Source organism: Sus scrofa, chromosome 15 (genome assembly GCF_054392235.1).
Source record: "Sus scrofa isolate SSC_HxYL_T2T_F1_AM1 chromosome 15, Sscrofa_HxYL_maternal_Yorkshire_Landrace_v2.0, whole genome shotgun sequence".
NCBI lineage: Eukaryota > Metazoa > Chordata > Mammalia > Artiodactyla > Suidae > Sus > Sus scrofa.
The window spans coordinates 122,518,058-122,534,196 of NC_139397.1; the positions used below are offsets into that span (position 1 = coordinate 122,518,058).

Genomic DNA, 16,139 nt, shown 5'->3' on the forward strand with positions numbered 1-16,139 from the left:
CAGGTTTTTGCGATCAGTATAGTGATAGAAATGCATTAAATTAGAATATTTAGGGAACTTTTTTTTGTAATGGAGAAAAAAGCTATGAGAGAGGTAAGGATATATTCATATATTTCATGGAAATACTAATTTAATTGGTTTCCTTTAAAACTTCTGTAAAACGGCAGTGATAGTTCTAGAAGTAAGAAGATAGTTCATGCTTAGTTAAAGAGATCTGGCCTTCTCTTTTGTTAATGAATGACTTCAAAGCCAAAATTTGCATTAAGAACATTAATGTGATAATTTTAAAAGTACCCATTAGTCTGACATTTTTAGGATAACAAAACTAAATTCTAGTGAAGTCGAGACATGTGGAAGAACAGTGGTAGATATTAGGCAAAAAATAATCTGATCACAATAAAAATATGCTTTTGCTAGAAAAAAATCTGTCAAAAGTAATTCCAAGTATTTCAGAAATGCATGTTAAATGTGCTTTGCTACAGTTTTGAAGTAGATTAAAATTATATGCAAATTTATGCAAATCATGTGGCTTAAAGATTAAGTTTTGAAGTGCTATCTTCATTCCCTGGAGTAAGTGGCTGTTGAAGAATGGATGTATAAATATCTGACCGTCTGGCTGGCTGGCTTGTGGGCTGAGTGAATCAAGGAATGAATGATGGAATCTTTTTTCCTGCTTTCAAAGCTGTAATATTTTCTTCTCTTCCAGAGGGTCAGTTTTTTATTATATTCAAAATAGGGTTTAGGAAGTGGGAAGTTGAAACCCCACGTTTCGTTTAATCCAGTTCAACCCTGTGAAGACCTTTTGACCTCCTGATGATGCTGGTCCAGTGCAGAATTAATCTGAACCTCAGAGGGAGGAGGCCTTTGGCGCTGCCCTCATCCATTCCCTACATTTTCCTCGAGCACCTCTGAGCCAGGCAATGCTTTAGATGCCACGCTGTTGACCTCTTATACAGCAATGGGTACAGTTTTTGCCACCTGTTCTTTTTGGAAATTTCCATGTCCCTCAGATTCTGCCGTATTTTGTTTTCTTGGCTTTCCTTCTACTTCCGTGAAAGTTGCTCCCTTTTCAATCTCCTTTTCCGACCTTGCCTTGGGAGTTCCCCGAGGCTTCGTTTTTGCCCTCTGTTCTTCCTCTGCTCTGGTGATTCTCAGCCCTGGCGAGGATCACAACCTCTGAGGTGAGGCCCCGAGCATGGACACATTTTAAAAGCTCCGTAAGAGAGTCTGATGCTCAGCTGGAGCTGAGAGCCTTTTTTTATACTGTAATCCAGGGAATCGTTCGTGTCTCCAAACATCACTCTGGTCTCTCCTGATTAGTGTCACACCAGTACCTCCTTTCACTTAAGTGTCTGCTCTGTGCCTCTGGCCAGCCAAGAAGATGTTTCCGTTTAGAAATATCACTTCTCTGCTTTATCTCCAAAGTACTTTTACCTCCTGATTTCTTTTTATTATACTTCCAGTTCTAATCTGTAAATATGAATCTTTGAATGTCCTTCCTGCCTTTTTCTGTTTGACAACTTTAGCACATTATGATCAAAGGGACTCTGATGAGGCTAGCATTGGCTACTCATTTGCCCAAATGCTATTTGTTCTCTGTTGCCTGCAGGATCAAACTACACATGTGTGTGTGTGTAGTGTGCGTGTGTGTGTGTGTGTGTGTGTGTGTGTGTGTGTGTGTGTGTGTGTAGATTTTTTTGCTCTTTTGGGGGCTGTACCTTCAGCATATGGAAGTTCTCAGGCTAGGGTTAGAATCAGAGCTGTACCTGCCAACCTACAGCACAGCCGCAGCACTGTGGGATACGAACCATGTCTGTGATCTACACCACAGCTCATGGCAATGCTGGATCCCTAACCCACTGAGCAAGGCCAGGGATCGAACACACATCCTCATGGGTACTATGTCAGGTTCATTAACACTGAGCTACGTGGGAACTAAATATATTTATCATGGACTATAAAGCTTCAAAATCTAGACCCACAGAAGGGCTTGCATTCAGAATATGTATTTCAGCCTTTTGTAGGAGGACCTGTGCCTTTTGACCTTTTGCGTAAAGCCTTCTCTGACTTCTCCAAGATAGACTACCTTTCTTTCTCAGGTCTGATTGATAGTATAATGCACTGAGTCCTGTGTCTTTCATACTGAAGTTTGGCTAGCACCTAGAAGACAAATTCCTGACTAATCTCATCCTGAAACTAACTGTGAACCTATACCTCTTTTATTTATCAGATATTTTTTAATGACTCAAGAAAGACAATGAGATGTGGGTTATACTTATGCCAGCAATGTAAGGAATAAGAATGTTCACAAAAAGAAAGTCCTGGAGTTCCCGTTGTGGCGCAGTGGAAACGAATCCAACTAGGAACCATGAGGTTGTGGGTTTGATCCCTGGCCTCACTCAGTGGGTTAAGGATCCAGTGCTGTGGTAAGCTGCAGTGTAAGTTGAAGCATGGCTTGGATCTGGCATTGCTGTAGCTGTGGCATGGGCTGGTGGTAACAGCTCCAATTAGACCCCTAGCCTGGGAACTTCCATATGCTGTGAGTGTGGCCCCTGAAAGACAAAAGACAAAAAATGAGAAAGAAAGAAAAAGAAAGAAAGAAAGAAAGAAAGAAAATCCTTATTATAAAGTACAACTGACCTTTGAACAATGTGGGAGTTAATATTTCTATACTTTATAGTCAGCCCTCTGTATCCACAGTTCCTTATCATCTGCAAATTCAGTTAACCATGGACTACATGGTAGTATTTACTATTGAAAACATCTACCTCTTAGTGGACTCCTGCAGTTCAATCATGTTGTTCAAGGGTCAACTGTATTTTCTACAAGTTCATAGTCAACCAGCATTTGCTGGATGGCTATTATGGGGTTTTTTTTGGTTTCGGTTTTGGTTTTTGTTTTGGGTTTTTTTTTTTTTTTTTGTCTTTTTTGGGTCATACCCATGGCATATGGAGGTTCCCAGGATAGGGGTCGAATGAGAGCTATAGCTGTCAGCCTATGCCACAGTCACAGTAACACCAGATCTAAGCCATGTCTGCAACCTATACCACAGCTCACAGCAACGCTGGATCCTTAACCCACTGAGTGAGGCCAGGGATCGAACCTGCATCCTCATGGACACTAGTCAGATTTGTTTCCACTGAGCCATGACAGGAACTCCTGGATGGCTGTTATGTGTTAGGAACTTTATATTCCTATTATCTCATCCTTTTGTAAAATTAAGTAATATTATCTGAATTTTAAGATGAGGAGACTGAGGTCCAACAACACTGGTCAGCTTTTTTCATATTAATGGACATGGCTAGGATCCCAGTTTGGTTCTTCCAAACTCAAATCCAGTGCTTTGTCTCTCTATTAATTTTTTTTTTTTTTTTTTTTGGTGGGGTGTGGGAATTGAAGGAGATAGGAGGTTGCACTTTTATTCTATTAGCATATTCCTTTCCTGGAACTCACTGAACATGATAGGTATCATTAAGATGTTAGTGAATAGATGAAATGTGAGAAGGACCAGAGGATAATCTGAATTTTCTGGGTCTCTCTCCAAGAGCCCTTCTAAATTCAGTCTGAAACAGAGCACCAGCTTTCAGCCTTGGGTTATTAGAGTCATTTAAATAATGCCTTGTTAATAGCACTGATGCTGAAAATGTTCTAAAATTATCTGGCATATGAATTTTCCAAGAAACCAGTTTAATAAACCAGGGTATGAACACTGCCACTGTTATTTGAGGATTTAGACAAATGAACATTTCAAGGCATTGTAGACCAAACATATATTTTGCAAAAGGAGGGATTAATTTTCTCACCACTGTGTCTTTGAAATGGGAAGTGAGGCTATGGTTCCCAGGATGGCTATTGTCCAGCTGAGGATGACTTCCTGTTACCATCTCCAGGGCACAGGGGAGCAGGGCTGCCTTCTGTTCTCTGTAGCTAGAGAGCAAAGAGAAGAGAGCACATGTCTGGGACAGCAGCTGTTCCATTTGGTCTCTCTTTTCTTTGTGAAATATATTTCCTAGTCGGGATCTGCTGAGTAAATGGAGTCTAGCTGTCTTTGCTGGAATTTACCTATTATATGTTGAAAATGATAACTAGTTTTATTATCTAAATGAGTCCACTAGATGCTTGTATTTACTACTTTATTTATGAATTGAATAAATAATAGATTTTAGCCATCAAGGTAACCACATTTTGTTGTCTGGATTCTCCTTCACTTCCAAAATTTAGCCCAATAGCTTTGTTTTCTTAGATGCTATATAATTTTAAACTTTTATTTGAACTTTGCTATGAATAGAAAGATTAGGAGTAGGAAGCTGCACTTCAAAGGGAAATGTAATTTTACTCTTCAAGCTATGTTGCTGAGATCAAAAGCATTTGAGGGGTGACCTGGGTGGCCATTACCAGTAATTGGAAAATAAGTACAATTTCTTATTACTGCATCTAAAAATGAGGACAACATTCTTTAAATATCCCGTTTATATAAAAACTTGCACAAACTCAATCCACATGTCTTAATTAGAAGCTACTATGAAGATGTCTCATTGTTTTTATAACTTGTGTTCAGAAATAAAACTGCTCTTATTTGTTACATAGCAAAGATATTAAAATCCAGTCTGGAATAGAGAAAAAAGTAGCCAGTGATGATGTGCCAAAGATATGTAGGAACAGAGTTTGATTATTGCTAGATCCCAGCAGAATTTTCTCTGGTCCTAAACCAAATCTACTGATTTTACTTGGCTTATTTCTGTACATATTTGGCAGCTAAAGAATGGATTGCCTTTCAGATAAAAGCCTTCTCATTGTAATGGCTCATTTTGTTGTCTTTGCTTTGTACGACTAGGACCTTCCTATTTGAGATGGGACCATTCCAATAACAGCAGTCTATGGATTTTGTGAAAGAAGCTCTCAGAATTTTTTTCTACACTGTAAATAAGTTGTATTGAATAGGATTTGTTACGCTGATTCCATGGACTCCTGAGTATATGTAGATGTTAACTTGGAACCACAAGTGGAGTGTCCTATCATCTTTTTTTTTTTTTCCCAAGGCCTGAAGTTGAATTCTTAACCACTGTGCCACATCACAGACTCCCCATTATCATGTTAATGATGTTAAAAATTAGTAATTATAGTCTAGATTATCTGGACGATTTTCTGAAGTATACTTAGAAAAGGTTTCAGTGTCCATGCTTGCTTTCATGTTTAGAATCAATTCAATGGTAGCTGTTTTTTTCTCTGGGCAAAAATTGAACAACCATTCACAAACGGAAAGTGAGGGAGTAGTGTGCCATCTCCTGGCCCCCCCCTTGCCGGTGTGTGCTGTATTCATGTTGAAAGTGGTTGGGTTTCATGGGGAAGAAGGGATGTCCCACATTAAAAGAACAGCAAGAATCAAGGGCTTTCATGCTATGCTTGGAACTCCTGTGTATGGGGAAGTGCAGTAGTAGTAAGAGAAGACTGGTGAGGTGGATGGGGTGAGAGTAATCTGTGAAAATAAGTGGATTCTAAGTTGTGGAGAGTGCCCTGGGCTTGAGCAGTGAGGGACTATTCAAAGTCTAAGACAGGGCTGTGACAAGCAGAACTATATTCTAGAAGTTTTTTTTTTTTTTTTTAAATATAGTGCATTTCCTTTTTAATGCCATCTTCAACTGATAATTATTAGTTGTCTTTCAATAAACAGCTCTTACTTATATATCAAAGTATGCAGGGCGCTGTCAAGGTAAAGTGGGAAATGAATACCTTTTTGACCCTTTTATTTTGTCAAATAAGTAGGGGAAGATGTTTGCAAGTGCTGTATCAAAAAAGGAGTTAATATGCCAAATATACAAAGAATTAGACATTTTTCCAAAGAAGACATATCTATGGCCTACAGGTACATGAAAAGATGGTCAATATCACTAATCATCAGGAATGCAAAAATCAAATCTACAATAAAACATCACCTCACATCTACTAAAGGGGCTATTATTGAAAAGGCAAGAAGTAGCAAGTATTGGTGAGGATGTGGAGAAAAGGGAACCCTTGCGCACTGGTGGCGAGAATGTAAATCCATGTAGCCACTATGGAAAACCATATGGAGGCTCCTCAAAAAAAATTAAAAAGGGAACTATCATATAAGAGAAATTCTGCTTATGGGTATTTAACTAAAGAAAATGAAAACACCAATTGAAAAGATCGATAGATACACCTCTGTTCTTTTTGCTGCATTTTTTACAGTAGCCGAGATATGGAAACAGCCTAGAATGGATAAAGAGGATGTTGGGGCGGGGGGTGTACATACACATACATATACATACATACAATAGAACACTACTCAGTTGTAAAGAGAGTGAAAATCTTGCCGTTTGTGATGATATGGATGGACCTTGAAGGCATTATGCTAAGAGGAATAAGTCAGATTAAATCAGGTATGATCTCAGATGTACAGTCTAAAATAAATAAATAAATGAACAAACAAAACAAAGCACAACTAATGTAAGGGAACAGATCGGTGATTGCCAGAGTGTGGAGGAGGTTTGGGGAGGGGGTGCTAAGGGGCTAAAGAGGGTCAAACGTTAGAACTCCCAGTTATAAAATGAGTCATGGGGATGTAGTATTCAGCATGATGATTAGAGTCAATAATATTGTATTACACATCTGAAAGTTAAGAGAGTTCGTCTTGAAAGTTCTCATCACGGGAAAGAAAAAAGGGTGCTTTTGTATGGTGACAGATGCTAACTAGATTGAGTGCTGTGAATATTTGATATTTGTATACACTACTTCAAAGTGTATACAAGTGCTAACTAGATTTAGTGCTGTGAATATTTGATATTTGTATACACTATTTCAAAGTGTATACAAATATCAAATCATGATGTTGTACACTTGAAGCTAATATAATGTTATATGTCCATTTTATTTTTAATTTTTTTTAGCTGTTAAGATTTTATTTAAATAACTTTTTTCTTTTTTTATTACAATTTTTATTTTATTTTTTTCTTGCTGTACAGCATGGGGATCAAGTTACTGTTACATGTATACATTTTTTTTCCCTACCCTTTGTTCTGTTGCAATATGAGTATCTAGACATAGTTCTCAATGCTTAGGGCACTTGCTATGGACTGGCATCTTTGAATGTTATAGCTTGGGAAGATCAGAGATACCTCTCCCTTTTTCTCCCACAATTGGGGGAAAGGCCAAAAGACATGACAGAGAGTTCCATATTACTTGGCTGCTTAAACAACAGGGCTAGAGCTTTTAATAAAGACTCTTTCCTGGACCAGTATCAGCAATGAGTTAAGTCCTCAACTTTAAGTAATCAAGCAAATATCTGCTAAGACAAGTTTGAATCTTGTAAAAGAGCTACGTTACAATGGTCTTGGACAAAATATATTTAAGTGAAGGGACTATTACATATATCCAGCCATTACTAAAGCACAAGCAGAAATATATAAAAAAAAATCCTCAAAGATTTTGAGTACCATGCATATTTTTATTAGTTATTACCCTCATTATGTGATCAAAACAGTTCATTAGGAGAAATGCTTTTCCACAATGGAGAGGCATTTTAGAATTAATAGACTGAAGCTGTAAAAAGCAAAATAAGAGCAAAAGTTTAAAATGCAAGGAGAGAGGAAATTTCTTCCACCCCAGTCCTCTTCCGATGGTTCAGCAGCAAGAGTGTTTATTAAACTAAAAGTGATCAAATCACTTTTACTGTGTCAGCATGGGTTGAAAAAGACACCTGCATTTCATGAATTGATGAGTAATTGTTTTTAGTCTTGATTCTGAGTACCCTGTTGATTGCGGTTGTGTGATGTGGTTGAAAAAGCACTAGGTTTAGAACTGGAACACCTGGATTTAGGTCCTGGCATCGCCACTTACCTTATACATTAGACTTGGAGCAAGTCAACCTCACCATGGTGATTTTATTTATAAAGTGGTTTCCTGTAGGGCTCTTGGATATATCAAAGAAGACAATCACAGGAAAGCTCTTAGATGATGGTATGTGATACTAGAATAAACTCTTTGGAGTTGGGCGTATATTTGTCTTTAAGTAATATGTTTGTACAGACAAGGGAGCATAACTCTGTTCTGTCTTCTGTGCTGGACAAACATATACTCCTCTTGGAAGGTGATATGCACGCGAAGCAATGTACTTGAATGCAAAAAGTGGCATAATGCATGTATGAAACAGCGTATTTTTGCCCCTTCTCTCTCTCTTCCCTTTTGACATACTTGTGTGGGGGAGCAATGCGATGGTTGCAAAAGGGAGATTTATTGACCTAAGTAATAAGTTCAATTTTGGAATGAAATGCTTCATTTACCCACCCACTAATTATGTATTTTAATACCTAGAAGAAACAAATCTGACTAGTATCCATGAGGAGATGCTTGATGCCTGGCCTGCTCAGTTCATTAATGATCTGATGTTGCCGTGAGCTGCGGTGTACGTGGCGGATGTGGCTCCATATGGCATTGCTGTGGCTGTAGCATAGGCCAGCAGCTGTAGCTCCAATCCAGTCCCTAACCTGGGAGCTTCCATGTGCCTCTGGCGCAGACCTAAAAAGACCAAAAACAAATAAGTATCAAAACCTATTGGAGAATGAGGTAAAATAAATACATGTATTTCCTAATGTATTTCGATATTAGCTTTTAAGATAAATGAAGATTTTAGCTTTATGTACAAGTTTTTTTGCTTTTCTTCTATTGACCAATTAAAGACAGTCTCGAGTTTGTGTGGGATAATTAAGTATATGGATGCTATTTCATTCATCAAGAGATATAGAGTGGAATGTATTATTTTTTAAAGATGACTCTGCATCTCAAAAATTAGAGTTGTGGGAGTTCCCATTTTGGCTCAGTGGAGACAAATCTGACTAGTAACTCTGAGGTGTTGTGGGTTTGATCCCTGGCCTTTCTCAGTGGGATAAAGATTCAGTGTTGCCATGAGCTGTGGTGTAGGTCACTGATGCAGCTTGGATCTGGAGTGGCTGTGGCTGTGGCTGGCAGCTATAGCTCCGATTGTACCCCTAGCCTGGGAATTTCCATATGCCGTGGATGTGGCTCTGAAAAGCAAAATAAATAAATAAATAAATAAATAAAAATTAAAATTAAAAAAAGAGTTGTGTATCTCTGAAATTAAGCATGTTAATGAGAAATATTAAATATGTAAATTCTATTGTTCATGTAACTTAAGAACCATATACAATAGATATGACGGTAATATGTATTTCTAAAATACCTTTAAATTACACCAGAGAGCAAAAAAATAGTATGTGGGTAAGGGCATATGTCTGAAAAAAGTGTGTGTGTGTGTTTGTATTCAGACATATGTGAAGAAAATACAGTGCTAACATTAGTTATTTCTAGGATGTGCAATTATGAATGATTTTTTCTATGGCTTTTATTTTAGAAAATTTCTACAATGATCCTATACTTTGTTGATCACAAGAATGTAGTAGAAGTAAATTTTTACACAGTATATAAAACTAAAATACTTAGGAAACTAAAGCTTAAATGTTCCCTTTGAAATTAAACACCTCTACAGCAAGAGCATTCCTTCCCTGCTTTTAAATCACATTTTTAGTGCCCAGTTAGATGTTTCATTCTCAATAACATAAGGCTTTTAATTAACGTCCAGTGGTGTCTGATTGGACCCCCTGGTGTGTCATACTTTCACATGAATTATTACAATGTAACATACATTCTAGTAATAACAACGAAGTTTTGCAGAAAATTATCATAATTGGTAAGCTTTTCCTTTTATATACTTGTAAGATTATAAACAAATAGTTTAAAATGTGCTTTTGCAAGATGCCTCACCTTTTTCAAATCTAGAAGCATTTTAGAGGTTAGTTTGTTTAAGCAGCTTTTAATAACTAAATTCAGATTCCTTGACTTAAAGGTGCTAAGAATTTTAAATGTTTGCATTTTCTTTTGATAACTATATATAGGTTTATTATTTACCACAGGGAGATTGACTTGTGCATATGACATTCTGCTTTGGAATTTGATGAATTTGGTTCTAGACAAGTTTGTGAGTTGTCCCTGCTGTCTTCCCTTCAGTGACAAGATCACAGCTCTGTGGAAAGACCATCCCCTCGCTGGGCTGCTCTAATTGTGTGGAAATTTCCTCTGATCTCTGCTGCCCTTTAATTTTTGATATCTGGAGTCATAATAAATAAGACTGTTTCTTTTATGAGATGATCCATCACATACTAGAAGACCACCACTTGTCCTATCTTACTTTTCTAAGGCTTACTCCCAACACCCACTTCCAGTTCGGCTTATTCAACAAAACTGTCTTTATACTCTGTCTACCCACTGGGGCTACTAAGATGACCATAACATTGCTGAGGAGCTGCAAAATAAGAGGGGGTTCACAGAGTTAAGAGTGCAATTGAAGAGTGAGAAACAATCTTAAGACCTTAAGATTGTACACCCTAAGTTAGTGCTAGGTAAGGGGAGGCTTTGCGTAGAAGGCTGTAGTTGAATCAGATATTGAGTCAAATAAGAATGTATCCTCAGAGAAACAGAGGGAAGGGCACACTGTGCAGACGTAGCGTTACTGACCAGGAACTAAGTTTCAAGACCTGAACAGACCTCCTGAGGAGAATCTGGCTGAGATGGTTCTAGCGTATCTTCTCTGTTAGTTATTCGTAGATCATAGTTTGAGGGCAGACATTTTAACCATCAAGTTATATAGTACTGATCATTAGGTGCTCTATAGAAACCAAAATGTTGATTTTGGAGTTAATTTTTGCCAGATGTGAAGTTATTATTATTATTTTTTCTTCTAGGCTCCACTTAGTCTTTATTTGTAAGAACAAAGGTGTTGGTTATAATCTTGTTTGAGTTATTAACACTTTAGTGAACTCGGTGCTCCAAGGTATTATAATAATGGTGACTTTTTACATTTATCTCAATACTGCTTTACAGGGCATCACGTCTCTGCTCTTACAGCAGCATAACTTTACATGGCAAAGTCAACTGTGATAAGAAAGTGCACATCATTATGTCGCTTAAACTTTTTCCGTGGCAGCGGATACTTTATTGAAACAGTTCAAAGTATTCTCTTATTTTGAGTAAGCTAGTTTTAAGGAAACTCCCAGCTATTAGATGTGTAACTCAATAAACTCACACTTCTCGTTGGTCAACTCTCATTTCATCCATTTTGCTTTTAGAAACATTTTGTCTTAAGCCTTTCTGGTGACTTCTTGTATATACTTCCTGCTTTATTCCAATGTGATTGTGCTACCTGAATTCTTAATTCTCTTTGTGTTCTTGGGAGTGGGGAGAAGGAGTGAGAGAGAGAGAGGGAAGGAGAGAGAGGGAGAGGGAAAAGGAGGGAGAGAGGAGGAGGCAATGAGGGAGAGGGAAGAAGAGAGAAAGAAAGGATTTGTTTTCATCTTTCTGTAATGTATATATTTGTTTGTTTTTGCCTTTTTTAGGGCCACACCTGTGGCATATGGACGTTCTCAGGCTAGGGGTCGAATTAGAGCTGCAGCTGCCTGCCTACGCCACAGCAATGCACGATCTGAGCTGTGTCTGCAGCTCATGGCAATGCCAGATCCTTAACCCACTGAGTGAGGCCAGGGATTGAACCTGCATCTTCATGGATACTAGTTGGATTCATTTCCATTGGGCCAGGACGAGAACTCCTATTATATTTTTAAGGCAATTCAGCATTCTGACATTCAAGGTTAAGAATAAAGGAAGGATAACCTGACCCCCTTGCTGTACAGTGGGAAAATAAAAAAAATATATATTAAAAAAAAAAGAATAAAGGAAGGAAAATAAACTCAGTATAATCAAAAGGAAGAAAGACCATCTTAAGAATTGGCAGCCAAAATCTCCATAAGGAACCACCTGTTTTGCTGAGATAAGTTGACAGCTTGAATAGGAAGTTCTTGTCTGTGATGCTGGGTTTCTAGGTGGTTTCAATGTGCAAAGGCTTGTCTCATTTATTATATTTATTTTTTTTTAATTTTTTTTGTCTTTTTTCTATTTCTTGGGGCCGCTCCCGCGGCATATGGAGGTTCCCAGGCTACGGGTCGAATCCGAGCTGTAGCCCCCCGCCTACGCCAGAGCCACAGCAACGCGGGATCCGAGCCACATCTGCAACCTACACCACAGCTCACGGCAATGCCGGATCATTAACCCACTGAGCAAGGGCAGGGACCAAACCTGCAACCTCATGATTCCTAATCAGATTCGTTAACCACTGCGCCACGATGGGAACTCCCTTGTCTCATTTATTATAAATATTTTGGTGCACTTACAAAATATATATTAATACATTTTTCTTAAAAAATGCCTCCCTCTCACTGTAAGTAGTTCTCCTTCCCTTTCCCCCACACGAATGCATTCAGAGTGAAAATAGAGATGTTTCTTTTTCTCTATCAGCACATCAGGACTTATGCAATTGCACATCTAATACAATTTGATATTATTAACTTAATTAAAATAGCAGTTATGTTAAGTTACTTAGTAGTAGTACTTAAATCCCAGATAAAAATGTGGTTGAATAAAAATTTAAGGCTCATAAGTTTAAGGGTTGAGAAAATGTTAAAGATGTAGAAGCATTTCCAGATTCAGATTATTTGTGATTGTTCTGAAGAAATAATTTAAGGGCTTTCACAATTCTGTAGTAAAAAATTGCACTATAAAGCCATGTCTTCTTCATAAAATACAGCATTAAAAATGTAAAATGGCTCTGTACTCAACTTTCAGCCTTTTTCTACAAAATTAATACTTAATGGCATGCTTCCCATGATTGCCATTGGCACATTCTTTTTTGTGGCACCAATACAAGCTAATCTCCTTCGTATGATATTTTAGAAGCTATGCAGGAAATTATTTTTTTTCCTGTTCAATTTTTTTAAGTATGAGTATCTTTAGTATATTTCACCTTGAATGCCGCTTTTGATTATAGTTTTCTTTGCATGAAAATTAACATGCATAATGAACTAATATTCAAATGTACTGAAGCTCAGTCTGGGATAAAATTGATTTTGAAGGTGGTGTAATTTCACTAGAGATGAATGAATCAATTGAATTAGAGGCTGAGGTTAAGCCCATTTATGTTCTAGGCATCAAAGTTTATTTTTTTCCCAGAAGTTTTAATCCTTCAGATTTATACCACAAGGAGTAACAACACTCGGTGCTTTTTAGAACTCCTCCAAAAAGCATATTTTTTCAGCATCTAATTTTTAAAACATAGAGTCTACATAAAGGTGGAAATAAACAATGCATAATCTTTTGTAACGCATACTTTTTTCCTAAATCACCATGCAAATTTAATTGTTTAAGATATACTAAACCTGAAACCATGCCTGATAAAATTTATAAAATTAAAACTTTGAAGGTCATTTTTTGTCATTATTGGTGCTTTGAAGAACAACACTTCTCACCTGGTCACCATGGAACCCAGAGAAAGTTTTTATTTTCTTTTTAGCTAATATAAATTCTGGATGTGCAATGATGTTGAAAACATTACCTCTTTATAATTGACAGAAAAAATTTTATTCATTGCTGTAAACTTATATACTGCTGGAAACCTACTAAAGATTGTCATGTGTATTTTCAATTGCTAGTATACCTGGAGTAACCAAACCACTTAGTCCCATTACTCAGGTTGAGATGGACTTAGCCCTGGTAGAAGCAAGGCAAAGTGATAATTTGTTGCCCTCTCAACCTGGCCCATTGCAATATGACCTTATTAAAATTGGTTTTAAAAAGGCAAAATAATTTACTTTGCCTTTTTTCTGTTTTGCTGTAGTTCTTAGAAAATAGCTTTCAACTCTAAATAGAATTGGAGGCGTTTCCATCATGGCTCATTGGTAACTAACCCCGCTGTTATTCATGAGGTTGCAGGTTGGATCCCCGGCCCCGGGGAAGTGGGTTAAGAATCGGGCATTGCCATCAGCTGTGGTTAGTCATAGGTGTTTCTCCGATTTGGTGTTTCTGTGGCTGTGGTGTGGGCCGGCAGCTGCAGCTTTGATTTGACCCCTCGTCTTGGAACTTCCGTATGCCACAGATGTGGCCCCCCAAAATAAAATAAAATAAAAATTGAAATAATATGAGCTGTGTTGGGTACAGTAGGAGAACAATGAGGAAAACAAATGATAACTACTAGAACTTAATCCTATGGTATTTTTTTCCAAATAATGGATGTTTCTGAGTGGGTCACATTTTGCTCACAACCAGGACGTTGATTGGGACAACTCAGAATAGCTTCCTATGCGGCTCTGTTTTCTGATATTAAAGTTGCAGTTTTCTACTACTTATTTTTCCTTTCTGCCGTGTAGGACTCCTTCCCTGTCATGTGCCATGTGAGAGGATGAATCTGGTGGGCAGGATATCAGGGCTTGAAAGTTGTAAGACAAAGCAGAATGGAAAGGGTATCCGTGGTGGTGGGGGGTGAGGTCCCGGTAGAAGATGCTACTGCATTGAGAGAAATGATGCTGATGCCACATTACTGGGGGTTACAAAACAGAGTGTACTTATGAGGAAAAGGCAAAAAACACCAGCCATTCCAGCAGTGTACCTTACTTTTCTTTTTTATTTTACTTAAGGTAAATCTTAAAAAAAAAAAAAATGCAACTAGTGTGCCTAGTTGAGTTACAAATACAGCAAGTAGCATTCTAGAATAATGTCTTAGAAGTATCAGTGTATGCTCAAGTAATATAGTGTGTTGCTATTTAAATGATTTTGTTTCTGGAGTCCCCGTTGTGGCACAGTGGAAATGAATCTGACTAGTATCCATGAGGATGTGGGTTCGATCCCTGGCCATGCTCTGCAGGTCAGTGATCTGGCCTTGCCATGAGCTGTGGTACAGGTCACAGACATGACTCAGATTGTGTTGCTGTGACTGTGGCGTAGGCCTGCAGCTGCACCTCCAATTCAACCCCTAGTCTGGGAACTTCCATATGCCTCAGGTATGGCCCTAAAAAGAAAAAAAACTGATTTTGTTTCTGAAGATAAAAGTTTTTAAATATAGTATATAGATTTTTTTATATGGTGATGGGAATATTGGCTTTGCTTTGTTTTATAATAAGAGCAAATTTCCTCTGGTTTATTTTTCCCTAATTCAGGTGGTAACAATGTTCTCACGCTTCTTGAGAATATTGTTTTCTCAGTTAAATTTAGGATGCCTGTGCCCTTTAAATATGTCATTGTAAAAAATACAAATTGTCAACATTGTATCACAGTAATAATCACATTTTTGAAAAGGAGAGTTTTTTTGGTGTTAATTCAATTTAAAAAATTAAGTAAGAGTTAATGAGAGAAACCTTTTAACATTGTAGGAAATTACAATGTTTTCAAATTTAATTTAAATGAGTAAAACAGTCAAGTTGGGTAATATTCCAGAAGCTTCCTTATAGAAAAATGAATATATACATAATTCCCAGTTAGACTAAAAGTAATTTGAAAAAAAATTCTATTTATTTAGATTTCTTTTCTCAGAATTAATCTTAAAGCAGAATACTGTGTGTGTGTGTGGTAAATAGTACTTGTTTTTCAAAGTAATAGTCTTTCAAGCCCTTGTCTAATTTCTCTAACATCTAAAATGAGGTAATATAAAATTCCCAGGTGACTAATAAGTATTAGGTGTGTTGACACCAGCATGGGTATATGGGTGGTAGTCAGAGATATAGAAATGATTATACATAATTTTTTATGCTGCAGAATTAAGGTTGCCTTAGATGCTTTCATATCCCTTAAAGAATAATGTTTTCTCAAGTGAGGAGGATTAAATAAGAGCCTTAAAAAGAAAGAAGTGATATACTGACATCTGGTATAAAGAGTTACTCTAAATGGGATGAAGGATCAGTGTCAGAAAAGAGTAAAATATGCTCCTAAAAAATAGAGAGGGAGACTCTTAAAATTTCATTTTTTTTAATGCAACCTAAAAATTTGAGCAATCTTCCCATTTAAATTTATCTTTTAAAGACTCTCCAGAGTAAGGAGAATATTTTCTGTTAGAATAGCTGCTTAGGATTTCTGAGCAAATGTTCTAGAAAAAAATGATTTTGAAACAACCTCGGTTGTTTGTTTTTAAAAAAAAAAAAAAAAAAAAAAAAAACATTAAAAATATTTACGTCTTTTCTTAAACCTGACTCCTGATGAAGAAAATGGCTCTGTATGTCAGGCCTGCATTATGT

The 16,139-nt window shown here is 37.2% G+C and overlaps 1 protein-coding gene and 1 long non-coding RNA gene across 10 annotated transcripts in view; both read left to right on the top strand.

The window, feature by feature from the left end:
* The window catches only part of PARD3B (par-3 family cell polarity regulator beta), a 1,028,888-nt gene that overhangs the window by 261,583 nt on the left and 751,166 nt on the right, over positions 1–16,139 (top strand). The gene's annotated exons all lie outside the window — the stretch shown is intronic.
* Positions 318–6,092, top strand: LOC146396099 (uncharacterized). Its single transcript, XR_014828994.1, has 2 exons — positions 318–2,264; positions 3,086–6,092. It is a non-coding gene; the product is annotated as an uncharacterized LOC146396099 (long non-coding RNA).